At 39.2% G+C, this 18,521-nt stretch overlaps 1 long non-coding RNA gene across 1 annotated transcript; it reads left to right on the top strand.

Moving 5' to 3' along the window:
- Positions 1–283: 283 nt before the first annotated feature.
- LOC126828299 (uncharacterized) lies at positions 284–4,861 on the top strand. The gene is made up of 6 exons (XR_007682974.2): positions 284–333; positions 1,056–1,107; positions 2,156–2,295; positions 3,126–3,293; positions 3,753–3,799; positions 4,761–4,861. It is a non-coding gene; the product is annotated as an uncharacterized LOC126828299 (long non-coding RNA).
- Positions 4,862–18,521: the final 13,660 nt, after the last annotated feature.

Here is an 18,521-nt window from a genome sequence, read left to right as displayed (position 1 = left end):
TATTTCAACAATTTGCCTGGGCGCCGGGGTCTGTAGCAGTGGGAAGAAATCGGAGGACCCGGAGAAAACCTACGAGGTTGGACTGCCGAACCTACTCCTTGTCATTTTCAAGCGGGGAATCGAAACCACATCGCTTGACTCAATGACAATCTACTATAGGCACCACGGAAAGAGCCTGACATTTCGGGCTAGATCGTGACTTTCGTACTATCTAGAAGATAGGCTAAGATCTTAAAATGGAACTTTTGGATAGATAAGATTATACCATCGACCGATATAAGAATGATAAGATATTTTAACACCGTGTCAGTTGTCATTCGGATATCTAAATAGGTAGGTACACAATACAGTAATGTTAGGAACCGTGGCGGCCCAGTGACAACGTTGGGCTTAACGTATAGGGTACACTGGGGAATTGCGGCTGTGGACCCCACACTGATCTCTACAGCATGGTTTTTTTTTGTTTTTTTTAAATGTTGTTGTAAGTATCAATACAGTGTAAATACAATATTCATCCTGTTACAAGATCCAAATTTGTTCGTCCTAACGGACAGATAAGCATGGCCGTTACCCGGGGCTCCAAGATCATAGGGGTCCCTTGCTATAGGTATATGTATGTATATATGTATATTGTGTTAAAACACTGATTCCTGCTTATTCCTGATGTAATCCCGTGAGTGGTTGTTTAAGACTCCTACTGAATTAAAGGGCGGTCAATCTCGATTATATTTTGGAAAAGAAAACTGCTTAATTTTGTGTTAAAATCCTTCGATTCCTCTACCTTAGGGCCGAGCAACTAACTCAGTACATGTGATACGTTTTCTAACAACTTAAACCCGCCAGTCTTCATCTGGAAATTGAGACCTGTGTCCCAGACTTTTATTTTATCACGTACAGCACGTGGGTCATGTACCGTATAGATCTCTGAAGGAGATCACCCAACGACAAAATTGACCCGAAATCTTAAATTTGCTGCGTACACGAACTTCCATTTCTGAGACTTTTTTAATATCGGTATGATCCCTTTTATATAAAATTATGTTGATTTGTTTCAGTCACCATGTTTGTCCTGCTGTTTGCTGCTTGCCTTCTTCCAGCCATCTTTGGGTAAGTTTTTTGTAGCCTTAGTGTGGTACTGTTTTAGTACCAAGGCCCCCATCCTCGGTATAACCAGAGGTCTCACCACTTTCCACTCCACTAACCCCTGGGTTCATCCATGCGGGAGACATCTATTCAAATTATCTGCCCTTGATGACTGAAATTCTCATCAATCATCAAAAAAATTGTTAAATACATAAGAACTGAGATAAAACATTTTCCCCACCGAAACGATGATTTAGAACGTCTTTTTGTGTGCATGTCACTTCTTTTATATTACATTTATTGTAAACTTTCTCATATTCGAGCGAACAATCCGCCATATTGTTGTGAACTTAAAACATGACTCTAAGACTGGTTTGTAAAATGTTTATTGATTGGAAGGTAGAATCAAGCTACAATCAGGGACAGAAAATTGGAATACATGAATACCCCATTGATGAACCCAGGGTATGGTGGAGTAGAACGGAATGAGGCCACTGGGAATACCGAGTATGTAGGGTCCTCCGTCCTACACTATTAACATGTAGAAACCACGACCGGAAAATCAGGAAGAGCGAATATACGTTGGCGTACTCGTAAACATTCCTTAACAGTTGAAGTTCGACGACGAGTAGGCGAAAACGCTGTTATTCGGGCAAAATTTGCCTCGTAGCCCTCAGGGTCCCCGAATGGTTCAGAAAACTAAGATGTTAAACCCCATTTCATTTAAAGCCTAGAACACTAAATATTAGGACTACACGGCCCCATTACCTTCAGGAAACTTTGTAAGACACCCAACCGCTGAAGGCCTGGTAACTAAGCTAGTAGTGTATATTTGTGTTGGTAACTAAGGGTAACTAAGGTAGTAGGTTAAATTTTGTAACTAAGGGTAACTAAGCTAGAAGTTTTTGTGTTGGTAACTAAGGGTAACTAAGCCATTAGGTCATATTTGGTAACCAAGGGTAACCATCCTAGTAGTATATATTTGAGTTGGTAACTAAGGGTAACTAAGCCAGTAATATATATTTTGTAACTAAGGGTAATTGAGCTAGTATTATGTATTTGTTATCCACAGGGCCGATCCAGATATTGATGGGTTTAGGGATCATGTAAAAAAAGAAGCCGAAAGACTATGGGTGGAAATGGATTACAATAAAAATAATGAATTCGACAGAGACGATCTTCAAACTCTGATCAATGATTATGATTCTAATGGTAGGTAGTTAACATCCATAGAGAGGGAGAGAGTCTCTGAGAGTGGAGGGGTGAGAGTGGTAACGGTCACTCGACATAAACTAGATCATATAAGGACTAAAATATGGTTCAATTTTATTTCAATAATTCGCTTGCGCGTAGGGTTCTATATGTTGCTCTATATGTTGAAAATCAGATCATGTCCGCCACCAGGTTGCAGTTACTACTTCCTGTTCGAAGTTGAGTTATTGAGTTCAGAGGAGATATGGTTCAATTATATTTCAGTAATACTCTTGCGCATGGGTAGGAGCCATGTTTGAGCTCAAAACCACGCCACCTGATTCATTGGTGTAAAGCGCACGCGTTAAACCATTCACCCCCGCCCCCTAAATTTGTTTTGAATGACCTATTAGCCTCTATAGCCCCTGGCCCTGTTTCTCGAAATCTTAACAAAAGATAAAAGCCAAATTTTGTAGATGCTTCAATTTTGATTGGCTAAGCACTAAAATCGAACTAATTTGATTGGCTAAGCACTAAAATCAATCTAATATTATCCAATCAAATTACTAAAATTCGGATTTTATCTTAGTTAAAATTTCGTGAAACAGCCCCAAATCTACATGACCAGGAATGTGTGCCTAGTAATTGAGATAAATCGAGGTCGACCAGAAGATGTTTTTTTGTCCCATAAATAAATATATCTGATGTAGGCTACAAATTGTGTGGTTGTGACGGACAATGAGCAGAATATGCCCCACAGCTGATGCACGGGTTTCAATGATATTTTCTGCCAGGGGACCCATACAGGCTTAATCCCACACTGCCAATAACTAGAAATCGTATATTTTCAGGTGACAATGAAGTAACTGTAGCAGAATTCGAGTTCCATTTTGATATGGCGGAACCTACCTTGGCGATTGTTGCTAAGGCCTTATTTGCTGAGTATGATGATAACGAGGACGGTTTTATAGATACTAAAGATTTAGATGGTGTACACGACAGAATGGACCACATCACCAGTAAGTAAACAAGTTATAAAAGGCAAAGGACTAGTGAAACATCCCAAGTTAGGACAGCTCCAGGCCAACGATTAGGTACACGATAAATGCAGCATCCAAAGTTAGGATATGTCCAGGCCAAGGACTTGGACAGATCGGTCAGCTCCAGGTCAACTACTACGTACTCCAATTTAGGACAGCTCCAGACCAAAGACTAGGTACTTTATACATGTGGCACCCCAAGTTAAAACAAGGAGTAGATACAATGTGTTAGACCCATAGTTTGTGTAGAGTGGACGTGAAAAGCCTCTCCCCCTCTCTCTTTCTCTCTCTCTCTCTCTCTCTCTCTCTCTCTCAATTATTTAACTTTTAGTTATAATTAGCATAACAGGGCTTTTAGCAGATATGCTGTTCAATTATAGCAACCATAGACGGTGAATTTACCGTTAGTGATATTTATATTTCTTTTGGCTTTTTTAGAGGATGGAAAGATTGACCATGATGAATTTGTTGCCTATTACACTGAGGTGAGTTAAACTTTTGATGGCAATAGCCAATTATTATGAATATTGCGCTCGAAAATTTAGCGCAGTGATGGTTGGAGGTCCCGGCGTTGGTGATCAAGGCGCTGGCTGTCTATAACCTTGAGGTACCGGTGTTGGTGATCAAGGCACTGGCTGACTATAACCTTGAGGTCCCGGCGTCTGTGCAGAAAAACAGGATGTTAAAACCATTTTATTTCCCAATCTCATGGTCCATGCATCAAACAGACTTTTCGGACTAGTGCAGATCGTATAAACGTTCTATTTCCACCACGCCCTTTACAGATGTAACAATGTTACTGATTTCTTTTGCAGAGAGTAAGACGTTGGCTCGCTAACCTGGAGGTCTCGTTTTCGATCCCAGTATTGACAGAGAATATGTCAGTGTGTTGCAGGACACAGGGCCCGAAGGGACAACTTATAGTCGTTCGGATGGCACGAAAAACCGGGGCCCCGTGCACACATTAAGGTTCACATAATAGATCCACTGGCAGTTGGAAGTCGATATAAGGGTAGGCGGTAGTGCGGTGTCTGGGGAAATTTGCTCTCATATCACACCGTTTCATTAGCACAGCAGGATAGCAGGACGTTAAACCCCTTTTCATTTCATTTTCAGCTGTTGACTATATTGTACGTTCTTCAATCACAGCAGGGAGAACTGACGCCGGTATAAATCTTACACGACCGGAAGATCGATCATGTAATTACAATAAAGAAATGAAATCAAATAATCAAATTTTAAAGACTCTATTATGGTACTGATTTAGCAAATTACCGCAGGACCGTGGGTCTGGCACGGAACAGCGTAACTGAACCCATGAGTATGTGGAAAAGTTCACCCATATGTCCCTCTTTATTACCCCAGTCAGTGCCGGTAGTTAGGACGTTAAACCCCATTTCATCTCATTTATTTTCATTTGTTTTTTTTTATGTTTTTCTATTCCAGCTTTTGACACTCTTGTACGTTCTTCAATCACAACAAGGTCAGGCATAAGACGGGACGCCATGACACAAGGCATAAAAATCACAATAAAAACTTGAAACAATCGTTATTATAGACATCGGCGTTGTTCGCTTTCAGTTGTTGGGGTTATCGCGTAACGCACTGACTCACTAACAAGGGAGTCCAAGGTTTGTTGCCGCTGGTGGGTAAGCGTGGTTTCTATAGTGGTGCAGTAACATATGGTTCGATTTTATTTCAATCATTCGCTTGCACGTAGGGGTCTTTAGCTGCAGTGGGAGAGGTTGGACACGCGACCCTTCTCCTTGGCACGTACAACTATTCAGTTGATTCAGTGACATTCTTTATGATACAACGTGTACGCGCTAACCATTCAACCATCGTGTACACGGACCCAATTAGATATGATGAAGGGGGTGAGATGGCCTAGCGGTCTAGAGTTTCGCGCTTCGAAGTCTAGCTATCAGCGCTGGCGTTGAGATAGTGGTGCTTTCTCGACCTTGTGGGTTTACTCCTGTTTCCTCCCACAGGACAGAGCCCTGTACATGGATTAGATTTGATGACCAGAAGTGCGACAACCAAAACCCTCGTCCCGTGGAGGTTCAAGCAGATTTCGAATAAAACCTTTCTTGTCTCTTTTTCATCAAAATGACATATGTAATGGACGAAGAGACAGAGAGACAGACAACGACGGCAACATACACTTCACTTAAATAGAAGGGTAGACAGACAAAAGATTGCGATTCGTTTTATTATTTTATTTATAACAATAACAATATTATTCAAATCTTATACTCAAAACAGGCGTACAGTAAAGGTACAGACGCATACATAAATAGAAGCCCTTTTTCAGAAAAGGCCTAATCGCTTTAAATTTATACATAAAAACATTTTATCCATACCGACTTAAAGTATTAAATATTACAGAGGTTCCAACGTATATATATTTAGAGGTACATGTACATTAGAGTACATATCATATGTATATACGCTCATACGTTATACCAGGCAAAATGGCATATTAATATAATGTATAAGTATAAGAGAATTACATACTGTGTCCTACAAAATGACATATTTTAATAATATACCAGTATTACATACTGTGCTCTACAAAATGACACATTAATATAATAGTATTACATATACAAGTTGTAAGACAGTATGTACCCTAATCAGCATAAATTATTAAATATTGCAGAGATAAATACATATATATTTATATACAAACAATAAAAAATATAAAATTGCTCATAATTTTACTCGTTATACCCTGCAAAATGACATATTTAAAATATGTATAAGAGTATTACATCTCTGTACCCTACAAAACGACAATCCATAAAACATGTAAGTTGCTATATTACAAACTATATAAAAATATTACAGTTGTAAAATGACAGCTATATAAACATGTCACATATTTTGGTTGATAGTTTCAGTTAAAATGACCAAATTGTAAAGGACCGGCCTGTTTAAATATTCTATATTAATATAATATTTATAAATATATTATAATTCTATCACATGTATTTTATATATATTACAAAGTACTATAAATACATCATCCATTCATACATTTATTACACAGCCTAGCTCTACAGCATTAAGAGAATTCCTTATTTCACTCAAGTATCATAAATAATTATAATTCCTTATCATACAATTATAATAATTAGAAATAATTCCTTTACTGTAGATTAGTGTGATTGCCATACGATAAATAAATAGAATGTCTTATCCCTATAGCATTAATATTATAACCATACGATAAATGAATAAAATTCCTTATCACTACAGTATAATTGCCTACGAGCACAGTAAATAAATATTTTGATACTGGTAATATCTAAATATAGTTCCCCTACTGACCTACCATATATTTTGATACTGGTAATATCTAAATATAGTTCTCCTACTGATCTACCATATTTTGATACTGGTAATATCTTAATATAGTTCCCCTGTTTTGATACTGGTAACATCTAAATACAGTTCCCCCAGTGACCTACCATATATTTTGATACAGGTAATATCTTAATATAGTTCCCTTATTTTGATACTGGTAACAGTTCCCCCAGTAGACCTACCATATATTTTGATACTGGTAATATTGAATGGCATTTTCCTAGCTTATGAGTCAACTGAAAATACAATCTTTAATTTAAATGAGCAAAGAAATGGGACCAACTACAAGGCGTTTAACAAAATGTGTAAAGAAATATGACCAATTATAAGGCGTTTAACCAAAATGGATAAAGAAATAGGACCAATTACAAGGCGTTTAACGAAATGGGTAAAGAAATGGGACAAATTACAAGGCGTTTAACTAAATGGGTAAGGAAATAGGACCAATTATAAGGCGTTTAACCAAATGTGTAAAGCAATAGGGACAAATTACAAGGCGTTTAACTAAATGGGTAAGGAAATAGGACCAATTATAAGGCGTTTAACCAAATGTGTAAAGCAATAGGACCAATTACAAGGCGTTAAATGAAATGGACTTGATCTGAGCTATATTATACATACACTCTCTAGATGTAATATGCATGTCTGAGTTTAAAGACAATAAGTTATTAGAAGCATTATTTTAGACTTGCAGTTCTACCACATTTTGAGTGAAAAACGCTGTATATCAATATTCTTCTAAAGAAGGCGTTGCTTGAAAATATTCTTCTGAGGAAAGCCATAATTGACATTGATGAAGATTCAGTGGTGAAAGGGCGACAGAAAACGAAGCGCCTGACCAACTGAATATAAAATAGACCTATTTATTAAAAGCAATGTCTGTTTTGTAGGCCCGCATAGTTCATGGCCAGTAAACATGAAATGGAGTTTAACTTCTCATACTGTACTGCACCAAACTGGCAAATGAACACTGGTTTACACCATGAAGTTTGCCAACATGGGACCTCGGGTTTTCGTCCCATACGAAGGACTAGACGCTGTTACCCAACAGGCCCTCTCTCCTGCACCACTGACAAGGGTAAACCTTGAGGAACTTTCGTGGCCAACACCGGGATCGAACCTGGGACCTGGTGGTTGGTGAGCCAGCCTCTAACTCATAGCGCCACGTTGCTTCCGATAGGAAGTTCATGATTTACGGTATAGTTTTGAAAAAAATTCGTTTCCCAAGACATCGACGCTCAATCCCGATGACGTGTAAAACGGCACCAATAACACAGCGTCTAACAAACTAATTCGAATCAAGCATACTTATTAGAGGCAATGCAATTGGTCTATTATAACACGCACAAATAATCGTACTCGAGCGATACATAACACTTCGGACGATTATTTGAAATAAACTGAACTAACAATACCAACATGTTTAGTAAAGAATTGTTTAGACCCGCAGATCACCTAGGTTCACCAGCCGTGATGGACTCTAGCAATTGTGGGTGAAAAACGGCACCAATAACATAGCGTCTAACAAACTAACTCGAATCAAGCATATTTATTAGAAACAATGCGACTGGTCTATTTTAATACGCACAAATAATCGTTCTCGAGTGACAGATGAGGCTTTCGTTCTCGAGTGATATAAGAGGTTTCATTATATTGTTTGAAATAAATCTCTCGGTTTCTATTTTAATTAAAACTTAGATGGCTGGAGAAAACAGGAACCAATAACAAGGTGTCTAACAAACTGAACTTGAATACAAGCCTATTCATTAGAATCAATGTGATTGGCCTGTTTTTAACACCGGCAACTAATCTACTTTGGTTATGGCCAAGATGATATCCAAGAAGAGAAAACGAGTGCTGGTCGCAGTCACGGAAAAACAACCATTCTTAGCCCATAGAATTACAAATAAATGACGAGCTATACACTTTCAAAAAGTTTGATTACGTCGTTTGTCATCCAACAACTGCAGCTGTAAGCCCTCTGGCCCGGGCCCGAGAAATGTTTTGAAAAAAATAAATATAAAAGGTGCTTTTGCAATTGTACCACTTTACCACGAACGATGCCATTTCAAGACGTAAAAAGATCGTACAATAGCACTTATCACAGACTGAATAAAGTAAACCCTGACATTACCAGCCCCCCCCCCCCTCCCCCGACAATATCACCAATTGAATAAGGGTAAACCATAGACATTACCAGTCAGCCCCCCTCCCCCGACAATATCACCAACTGAATAAGGGTAAACCACAGACATTACCAGCCAGCCCCCCAACCCCACAATATCACAGATTGAAATAGATTAAATAATGTAACCGAAACATGTTATATAATAATGATATCTTCATATAATAAAGTCAAGGATAAAACTATTCTCGAACTAACTACTCTTTGAGATATCGGGGGATAGAAATGATTCCATAATAAAATAAGACCATTGGCTGTGAACTGACTAATAACAGCGCTTCTTACAAACACTGAACTTGGGCAGGAGATGTTTAATAAGACGTTCTGTATTGGTCTATTTATCAAACCAGTAGCTATGATCTGTTTTGTACGGTAATAGCCGATTAAAAGTTCGAAATTTCATCGTCAACTTGATTCTATGAAGATTCCATTAACATATTTTTGTTTTTATCATAAATAATTAAGCAGTAAACCAAGAATACATAATAATATTAATATTATAGCTTCCTACGAGCCATATAGAACTAAACACGTGGTTTAAATATGGCACTTAAACAGCGATATAGATCTAAACACGTGGTTCAAATATGGCACCAAAAGAGAGGCGTGCTTAAAGATAGCTTCCTAAGATCGTGGATTAAAGATGGTTTACTAATAGTGATATAGAATTAACCACGTGGTTTGAAGGTGGCTACATAAAGAGCGATATAGAACTAACCACGTGGTTTAAATATGGCTTCCTAAGAGAGACTTGGTTTAAATATTGCGAAATAACTCAGAACCAGGGGCCTGTTTTAACTTTTAATTTTTTAAAATTTTAAATTTTAACTAAGATAAAATCAAATTTTATTAATTTGATTGGATACTATTAGATTGATTTTAGTGCTTAGCCAATCAAAATTGAAGTATCTACTAAAATTTGGATTTTATCTTTAGTTAAGATTTCGAGAAACAGGGCCCTGGTTTAAATATGGCTACCAAAGAGCGATATAGAATTAACCACGTGGTTTAAAGATGGCTTCCTAAGAGCTATATAGATACTAACCACACGGATTCTTACAAACACAAACATATGTACCCTCTCAATATCAGTATAATAGTTTATTTTAAAGTCGCTGATCGTCATGTAAGCGATTGAAAATCCCTCGCCAAATATTGTAAAAGTTGAATTTCTAAATAGAATTGTCCAGTTCTGTTCCATGTATAAACAGATCTGATGAATTGAAAATTTTACAACATTGGGCATCCTCTGACGATAGAAGAGCACTATTTTTAATGCGAATGAATACAAGCCAGACGGTTTTCTACCGTTTATATTTTGGTTTTGACTAAATCATAGCGTGGATTAAGCCCGAGTAAAATCAGATAATTGCCGAAAAATGCAAATGACGACCAGCAGCTTTAATCAGGATTTTTAAAAAAAAATTAAAAAAAAAATTATTGGATTAAAAGCCCCAATTTCAGCTACACCATCATGACACTATATACACTCGGGGCCGGATTTACCAATTGACATAGTTGGCAATTGGCCTGGGTCCACGGGAGCCTAGTGAAACTAATTTGTACAGTAAGTTTAGGGCCCGGAGTATGTGGCCCTTGTACAATAAGTATAGACCCACGTGGGATATATTTGGGGGGCCCACAAGTAGGTAATCCGGTCCTGTATAAACCGTGTATAGTATAGGTAATCCGGTTCTGTATACACTATTTAAAATCTTAAACTATATACAGTATTAACACTATATACACTATTAATATCAAATTTTATAAAACATGCGAACAATGGTTATTTTGTGGTGCATGCGAGGGATTGATCAATTTGTTTATTAACATGATTGACCGATTCCCCATTATGTAAAATATGTTGCGTGTTTAATATATCACAGTCAAGCTACACCAATTTGAATTTCTGTTTTTCGGGAAAACCTATTAAAAATTCAGGAAAAAATCTAATTTTGAAGCTAAAAGTACTTAGTTGCTCTCCTAAAAAGCTTAAAGTTCCAAATAAGTTTTGAAACATCGGACTCAAGGAATGAGTGGGTTATTTAGTGACCAAATCTTTAAAGCAAAACTTAGTTGCTCTTCCGAAAGGTTTTAAGTTCCAAATATTTAAGTTTGGAAATTTTAAGAATTAACTTTGTTATTTATTGATTAAGACCCCGATGAACTGAAACTTAAATTGGTTTAGTCTTACTGAATCTTACATGCAGCTACCACCCATCAGTGTCTCGACGCATAACCCTTCCATAAACGTGCCTTCGTGCGTTCGGTCAACTTCTGGCTTTCAATTTTTTAATCAGCTCCGGATTTTTTCTGACCACCGGCTTGTGATAAGTTTCTACTCTTTCCGGAGTAAGGTCGGGAACGACGACCTCTTGGTGCAGTTGGTGGTAGAGGTGTAAATTTATTTAGTCCTTGGGTTTGTTCATTAGAAGGTTGTCCGGGGTGCTTTAAAGGGTTGACTAATTTAGGCAAAGAAATGGGGCCTAATTTAGCTGGATTGGCCCGATCTAAGGGTGTTCCTGGCCGCATAATCCTTGGCAGATGAACACTGTTCCCTTCAAGAACTGCAGAAATCAGTGGTGTTGACTGGGTACTCTTAACACCCGGTCGATCCAACTGCGGAAACACAATTCTTTTAGCTAGAGGTGGTAGAGGCATAAAGGTATTGTTATTTAAAGCTGGCATTGAATCAACATTTGAGTACTTGGCTAAAAATGGTGCTTTTGGTCTAGGAATTTCCTCGTTGTACCCATCACAGTCGCTTGTTGGTAGGCTAGCGGGGTTTAACTGCTTGCGGTTCAGCCTTGGTACTTTCGGCTTCGCTTCTCTATCACCATTTCTTGTCTGTTGCACTAGGGGTAATTCAGAACCGGCATTTTTCTTCAGAGGAAGTTTAACAAGAGGGGCTCTTGAACCCGTGCATGTCATCTGTGTCTTTTCAGCAACAGCTATACCAGAATCATTTCTCTTGCTAACATCCCTGGAGTTTTCTGTTGCGGTGGCGACTTTGGCCATTGGTGTTTCTGATTCGGGTCCTGGTTGTAGACTTGGTTCCATTAAATCCGCCTTCGGTTTAGATCCCATATCTTCATTTCTCTTGCTAACATCCCTGGAGTTTTCTGTTGCGGTGGCGACTTTGGCCATTGGTGTTTCTGATTCGGGTCCTGGTTGTAGACTTGGTTCCATTAAATCCGCCTTCGGTTTAGATCCCATATCTTCCGCTAGATTGTTCGATTCCGTATCCTTGCATGACTTGTCTTTCTCTATTAAATTTTCCCGGGAAAGTTCGATCATATTTTCCCTTAAATCCGCAATCTCCCTTTTATAGAAATCATTGTCAATATCTAACATTTTAGCCCTGACTCGCCACAGTTTCATTTCGTCTGCTGTGTATGTTAGATCAGCCTTAAGTCTACAGCATTCTTCACTTTTGCTTTTTAACTGTTCAAAGCATCTGAATTAACAATACATGATTAATAATAAACTTTAATAAGATTTAGACGCGCATATGCTCTAATCCATTCAATATCACCGCCGTTCGATAATCTAGAGAGTTGATTTTGAACTCTGTTTGCTACGATAAGGGAATGTCGATGTAGTGACTGCAGAGTGAGAAGGGAATGCTATTCTGTTCAGGGGCTAAGTGAAGGGGACGCAATGAAGAGCTTTGTTTCATGGGGTCAAGCGCTTCCTTGAGTTTTTGCGCCGCTTCTAGATTTGTAGAGAAGAATATTCATGTTCAGACCCTGAATGTCAATACCTCATAATCATAATACTGTCAAACATATACCCAACTACATAAATATCATATTGCTAAACCAGGGTTAAACAAATGCCGTGGGTCAGATATGCAAGGAATCATCAGTGGTATCCCCAACGGGTGAGACACACGGTCAAATTATCCGCCCTTATCGACCAATAAAGAATGGAAGTAAGATCGCCGAATCGTTGTTGTAAACTTGGTCAAAATATGTAGGACATCGATTTGTGTGCATGTCACTTCTTTAAAATTTTAAAATTCTTTGCAAACCCTCTCATAATGGAGCGCACAAGCTGCTGTGAAAGCTGTTTTTGGTTGGTTCGTAGAATCAACCTATGTGGCGAAAGAAATCATCAAGGGCAGAGAATATGAATTTGTGAAAACCCCGTGAATGGACCCTGGGTAAGTGTAGTAGAACGAAACGATACCACTGAGGTTATCGAGGATGGCCATAAATGGACTCTGGCATGTTGCACGCCGCCTAAAGCTTCTCCGCCGATATAAATATTAGATCCTGTTCCTCATGTATAATCAGTAGTCAGGAAGTCTCTGGTTCTAATATGACCTAACTGAAAACGAAATGAATGAAATGGGGTTAAACTACTACACCGACTGGGCTACCTCACGTCATTGCTGGATTAGGGAAATTTTGCCCGGACAGCAGCACGGCGGCTTACTCATACATCGTATCCAGTTGTCAAAGAGTTTATTTTAACGTGCACGCCAATGTGTACACGGGACCTCGGGTTTTCGTCCCATCCCAATGACTATATTCTGCCTCTTGCTAGGCCATCCGTCTTGCACCACCGACAACGAAGAACCGCGCTGGTAAATTCCCGGGGAACTTTCTGTCAACGTCTTACTCCCTGAGCCAGCGTGGCTATCAATAACAAGAGATAATGAGATACATACCTTAATACAGCCTCAGATTCTGGGTTGAAACTTTGTATATATCTTTCTTCTCGGGATTCCAACTCGTGTATCCTCTCTCTTAAGCTGACAGTCATATCCAAACTGTCTTCATATCGCATTTGAAGATCGCCACTGAATCTACAAAAAAAAATCCCGTAGTTCAGGATGTATTAGGTAAAGCCTTATTCTGCTTTTATTTTGGCTTTAAATGTTATATATAAACCATCATTTAAACATAATTTATTAACATGACAAGCCCATAATCAACCCCCTCGGCCATTTTAAGTAGATTAGAACTCTTCGGCCAATTAATGATTTCATTTAAAAATGGAGAAGCGAGGTTAATAAAGTAATTTGAATGAAATTTTCAATAATACCGGGTATATTCATTGTACGTTATCTATTTTTGAACTAGCAAGAACGGGCAGCTCTTCTCACTGCATCTTTAGTGTTAAGTGGGAAGTGGTTAACAACACATTGCATAATTATACCGGAATTAGGTCTAACATTCCTTCAGAGAATTCAACCCTAACCCAAACCCTGGACCTAGCTCCAATGCTTAGACTAACCGTAACCTACAATCTCGCCAACAATCACGTGCCCTAACCTTATTTAGATCTCAGCGGCCTTATCTGGTTTTCTTTTATATTATTTATATTAATAATGCATGAATTATGAGATTTATTTCGGGAAGGGGTGCAACGCGCAAATCCTACTTCACTTGGAGAAATTTACTGGATAATGAACCAAATAAAAAACCCCAACCTGTTACGCATGGCAATGGAACTTTTTGTCAAATGTTGACAACAGACCTAGAACTTCTGTAGGTTGAAGAGTATGAGATCTTGGGTGATCGAGAATGGAATCAGCGCTGTCCTGGCGACATGGACTATAGTATCGGACTCCCAGACCCTCCTTGTCTTCAACGTAGAATATATGTCTGAATAAAAGAGACTACATAGACCACCGATGTATAAACTCACCTTAATTGAAATATAATTTGTTCATTAATCCGCCTGTTGGTGATGGCTAGATCTAATTTATCGTTTTTAAGTTTCTGGATGTAAAGTTGAATTTCTTCACTTAAATCATCTAAACATGGTTCTATAAAATAATAATAAACACATCCACCAAATATACATACCACTTAAAACATCTGAACAACAAAATATATACCAGCGTGGAGGCAATGTATGGGTATGGGTTGCAGAGAGTGGGGCATAGAGAGCGACGGTCCCCCGTATATTTAAAGGGGGGTGGGATATCCAATTAAAGAATGCAATTAAAATCAAATTGTTTAAAATTTGAAATTATCGCTGTTAACTTTACATTTCCATTGAAAATGTCTTCCTTTCTTAAATTTCTGAATACACTAGGCCTTGTACTTGAGAGTGGGGAGGAGGGGGCGGAGGGCATACTATTAGGGATTTGGCCCCGGGCTTCACCACTGAATGAACAGAATGGTTGCCCATGATTGCGGTGTCAGAACTATCATCAGCTGGTTTCCCTTTGTCAGTGGTGCAGGACAGATGACCTGGTATGGGACTGTGACGCGTCGGTTGACTGGACGAAACTAATAGATCCCGTGTCGACATTAGGCGTGCGAATAAAAGATCCCTGGCAAAATTCTAAATAAGAGTAAGCCATGGCACTCACTCACATAACACTGTGGATGGCGCAGAATGTAGGACGTTTTTGACGTCTCGTATTAGGCGCTACCGCTCGACACGATCCAACAGGGATAAAGGGAGAGAAAACATATGGTTCAATTTTATTTGAATAAATAATTCGCATGCGAATAGGTATCTCTTTAAATGTGGGAAGAAACCGGAGAAGACCCACGAGGCTGGACAGTCGATCCGATCCTATTCATTGTCACGTACAACCTGTGAATTTAAACCACACCACTTGATTCAATGCGTTAAACAATTCGGCCCCAACACCTCTAAGAATCGACAGACATTAATTAAAACCAATGCAATATAATAGTTACCAGCAGTATCACCAGTCACATCGATGCCAGAATCATCCAAATGTTTGTCGAGACTAGCTTGTCTGTACTCTGCCACTAAAATATAATGATAACAACAGATTTAATTTTTGCCCATGGCCATATTTCTCACTGGAGGGAACTAAAACAAAGATGGCCTACTGACATATTGCAACCGCCATTCGGATCCAAGGTGGCTAAGTGGATAAGACGCTGGTTCGCTAGCCTGGAGGTCGCGGATTCGCTCCCGGTGTTGGTAGACAAAGTTCATCGAGATTTTCCGGAGTGGTGCAGGACGGAGGACCTGCTTTCCGGGCAAAATTTTCCCCATAACACACTGTATGGCGTATGCCCGCCTTCATTAGCCCAGTCGGAGCAGAAAAGTAGGACATTAAACCCCATTTCATTTTTTTTTAATATTGAGGCTTAGCACCAATTCTGTATACTTTCGTATACTTTGCTTTACTCTAATATTAATAATACTAACAACATGTTTACCTGAGGGCATATTTGGAGTAGAATCAGGCATATTTGGATCTCTGCATCCAGATTCTGCCACTGAAATATAATATTCATAATTAACAGATTGGGTTTTCGGCTTCGCTCAGAATGTTACTGGCACTTGAAGGGATTAAAGCTAAGGTGTATTACTATCATACTGTAATTTTAGATGGTGTTAGTCACCCGCCATTCTTTCTATGACCATATAAGTTACATTGGATCACTAAGTCCCTGGCTATAGCAATTAATAACCCCCACCCCATCCATATTTTATTTCGGTAATTACTTGTTTTTAAAATACATTTACATTTTTTGAAAATGAGAAGGGGGGTGGGGTGGGGTGGCAACACTCCCTTAAAAAGTTAAAGAGTAGCAGAGGTTGAACAGGCTGGTAGATCTGATGTTATTGTTTATGTTCCTGATGTAGTTTAGTTCCTGTAATTCCACTTTTCCCCGAATTCGGTAATTCTTACACTTAGCTCTACTCTAATAATAATAAGTAATACCTGCAGGCATATGTGGAGTAGAATAATGCACTGGTGAATTTTCTGGGAGTTCAGGCATCTTGTAGAAATCGTCTGTCCACAGCGGGTCTTGATGTAGATGAGAATTGTATTTGATTTTCATACTGAATAAAATAACGTATTATTATTCATGTATTTATTCATTAGTCCCAAACCAAACGACCCCGGTCCCCGCCTCCGCCTCTGGTTTGTTTCTGGTGTCCAAAAGGAGAACGGAAGTTCCGGGTCGATGTCGGTGTTTGCAGAGAAAGTTTCCCTTCTCAGTGGTGCATGATGGAGGGCCGGGCAATGGACAGCGTATAGAATATCGGAACGGACGTAAAATAAGATTCCGTGTACACGTTGGTCGTTGGCGTGCACGTAACTAAAAGAACCCTTGCCAGCCAGAATTCGACGAAGGGTAGACAGAACTGCCACTGTCCGAGCAAAATATATCCCTCATGGCAGGCTGCATACCCGTTATAACCCATATCATTTCATTTGCCGACTACCCATTGAATACTTACGCTTGGGGCCTACCCACATGTAGCGCTTACCCCCCCCCCCTCCACAATGCCTCCACTTGCAGTCCTTGAAGAGGGACTTGAATTGGAGAATGGAGAATGGCTTACGGGTAGTTCCTCTCGGAATGGTCTCTGGATGGAAGAAGTCCCCTGACCACTCCTGACAGGTCATTAGGTTATAAAAATACCGCCCATTCCCCATAACTGTGGTATACTATAAGGCTATTTTGATCATTTAAATAGCGGACAGGAGCGGTCAGAGGATTTTGTCCGCCTTGAGACTATTCCGAAAGTAACTAGCTTATGGACTGCTCCCACCCACCACTGAGTCGGTTCATTTATTCTCAAGATAAAGCCTTACAATTTTGTATAGCCCCACTGTTCGTGGGGACCTCGGCGGCTAGGTGAGCATGGTGTTTTCTCAGTATATTACTATTCTCGGCCTACCCTTGGCAGTGGAACAGGACGAAGACCAGGCAAGAAAGGCGTATAAGCCCACTGCTAATACATTAGACTTCGGCCAACCATTGCCAGTGGAACAGGGGTGGGGGGGGGGGGCAAAGCTTTCCCAGGCAAGAAAAGCGTATACTACTACTAGGCCTACCATTGACAGTACGTTAGAGATCCACTGGCTGTTGGAAATTGAAGGTCGCAGGGCGTAAGACTGTCTGGGCAAAATATTCCCCAATCATCATCTCACAAAAGTGACAAAATTAGGGTATAAATAAATATGTCCGTCTAGTTTATTGCACATTTCAATACATTTATTTTGTTGGCTTACTCACTGTTATGTCAACTCAAACGCGTGTGTGTTGAGTTTGGAAACAAATAAAAATATCTAGTTAGGCCTAAATAAATCTGAGTGAAACTGAAAGGCATGTTATATCTAGTTAGTAGGCCTACAATGTAGCTAAGTCTTAATCACATGATTTTGTGCTTTTAATGAATCTGTTTTCAACTAGATCTACCGACTCTACTCTGTGAGAACAGTTTATGGAAACCACCATATTTATGTGACCATAAATCACTACGCCATAAAACAAAACACAAATCAAATCATGACAAATGAGATAATCAGTGGTGGTATTAAAAATCATGTAACGAGTTCTAATTCTAAAGGTTTATCACTAAACGGCAGTTTATTTGAAACATGATTATGATTAGTATGAGATATGGCCCAGTCAGTAGGCTACCACTCTTTTTTTTTGTGGAACTGTGTGATGAGTAAAAAAGTAAGGTCACCTAGCAACAACAAGAGTAGCCATGCACCACGGAACTTGGCTTCAAACTTTCTAATACAACTACTCAAACTAGATGTGTGATTTATCCCCAACTTTCTTAAATAAATATTTGATAGTCTATGCAAACAATGTCGTATATATTAGGGATTACGTACGGATTAAGACACGCACACGTCTGTGACTCTGCGCTCGCGCGCAATCAAAATATCACTAGACTCT

This window comes from Patella vulgata, chromosome 1 (assembly GCF_932274485.2).
Source record: "Patella vulgata chromosome 1, xgPatVulg1.2, whole genome shotgun sequence".
NCBI classification, from domain to species: Eukaryota; Metazoa; Mollusca; class Gastropoda; family Patellidae; genus Patella; species Patella vulgata.
This window is presented reverse-complemented; position numbering and strand designations above follow the sequence as displayed.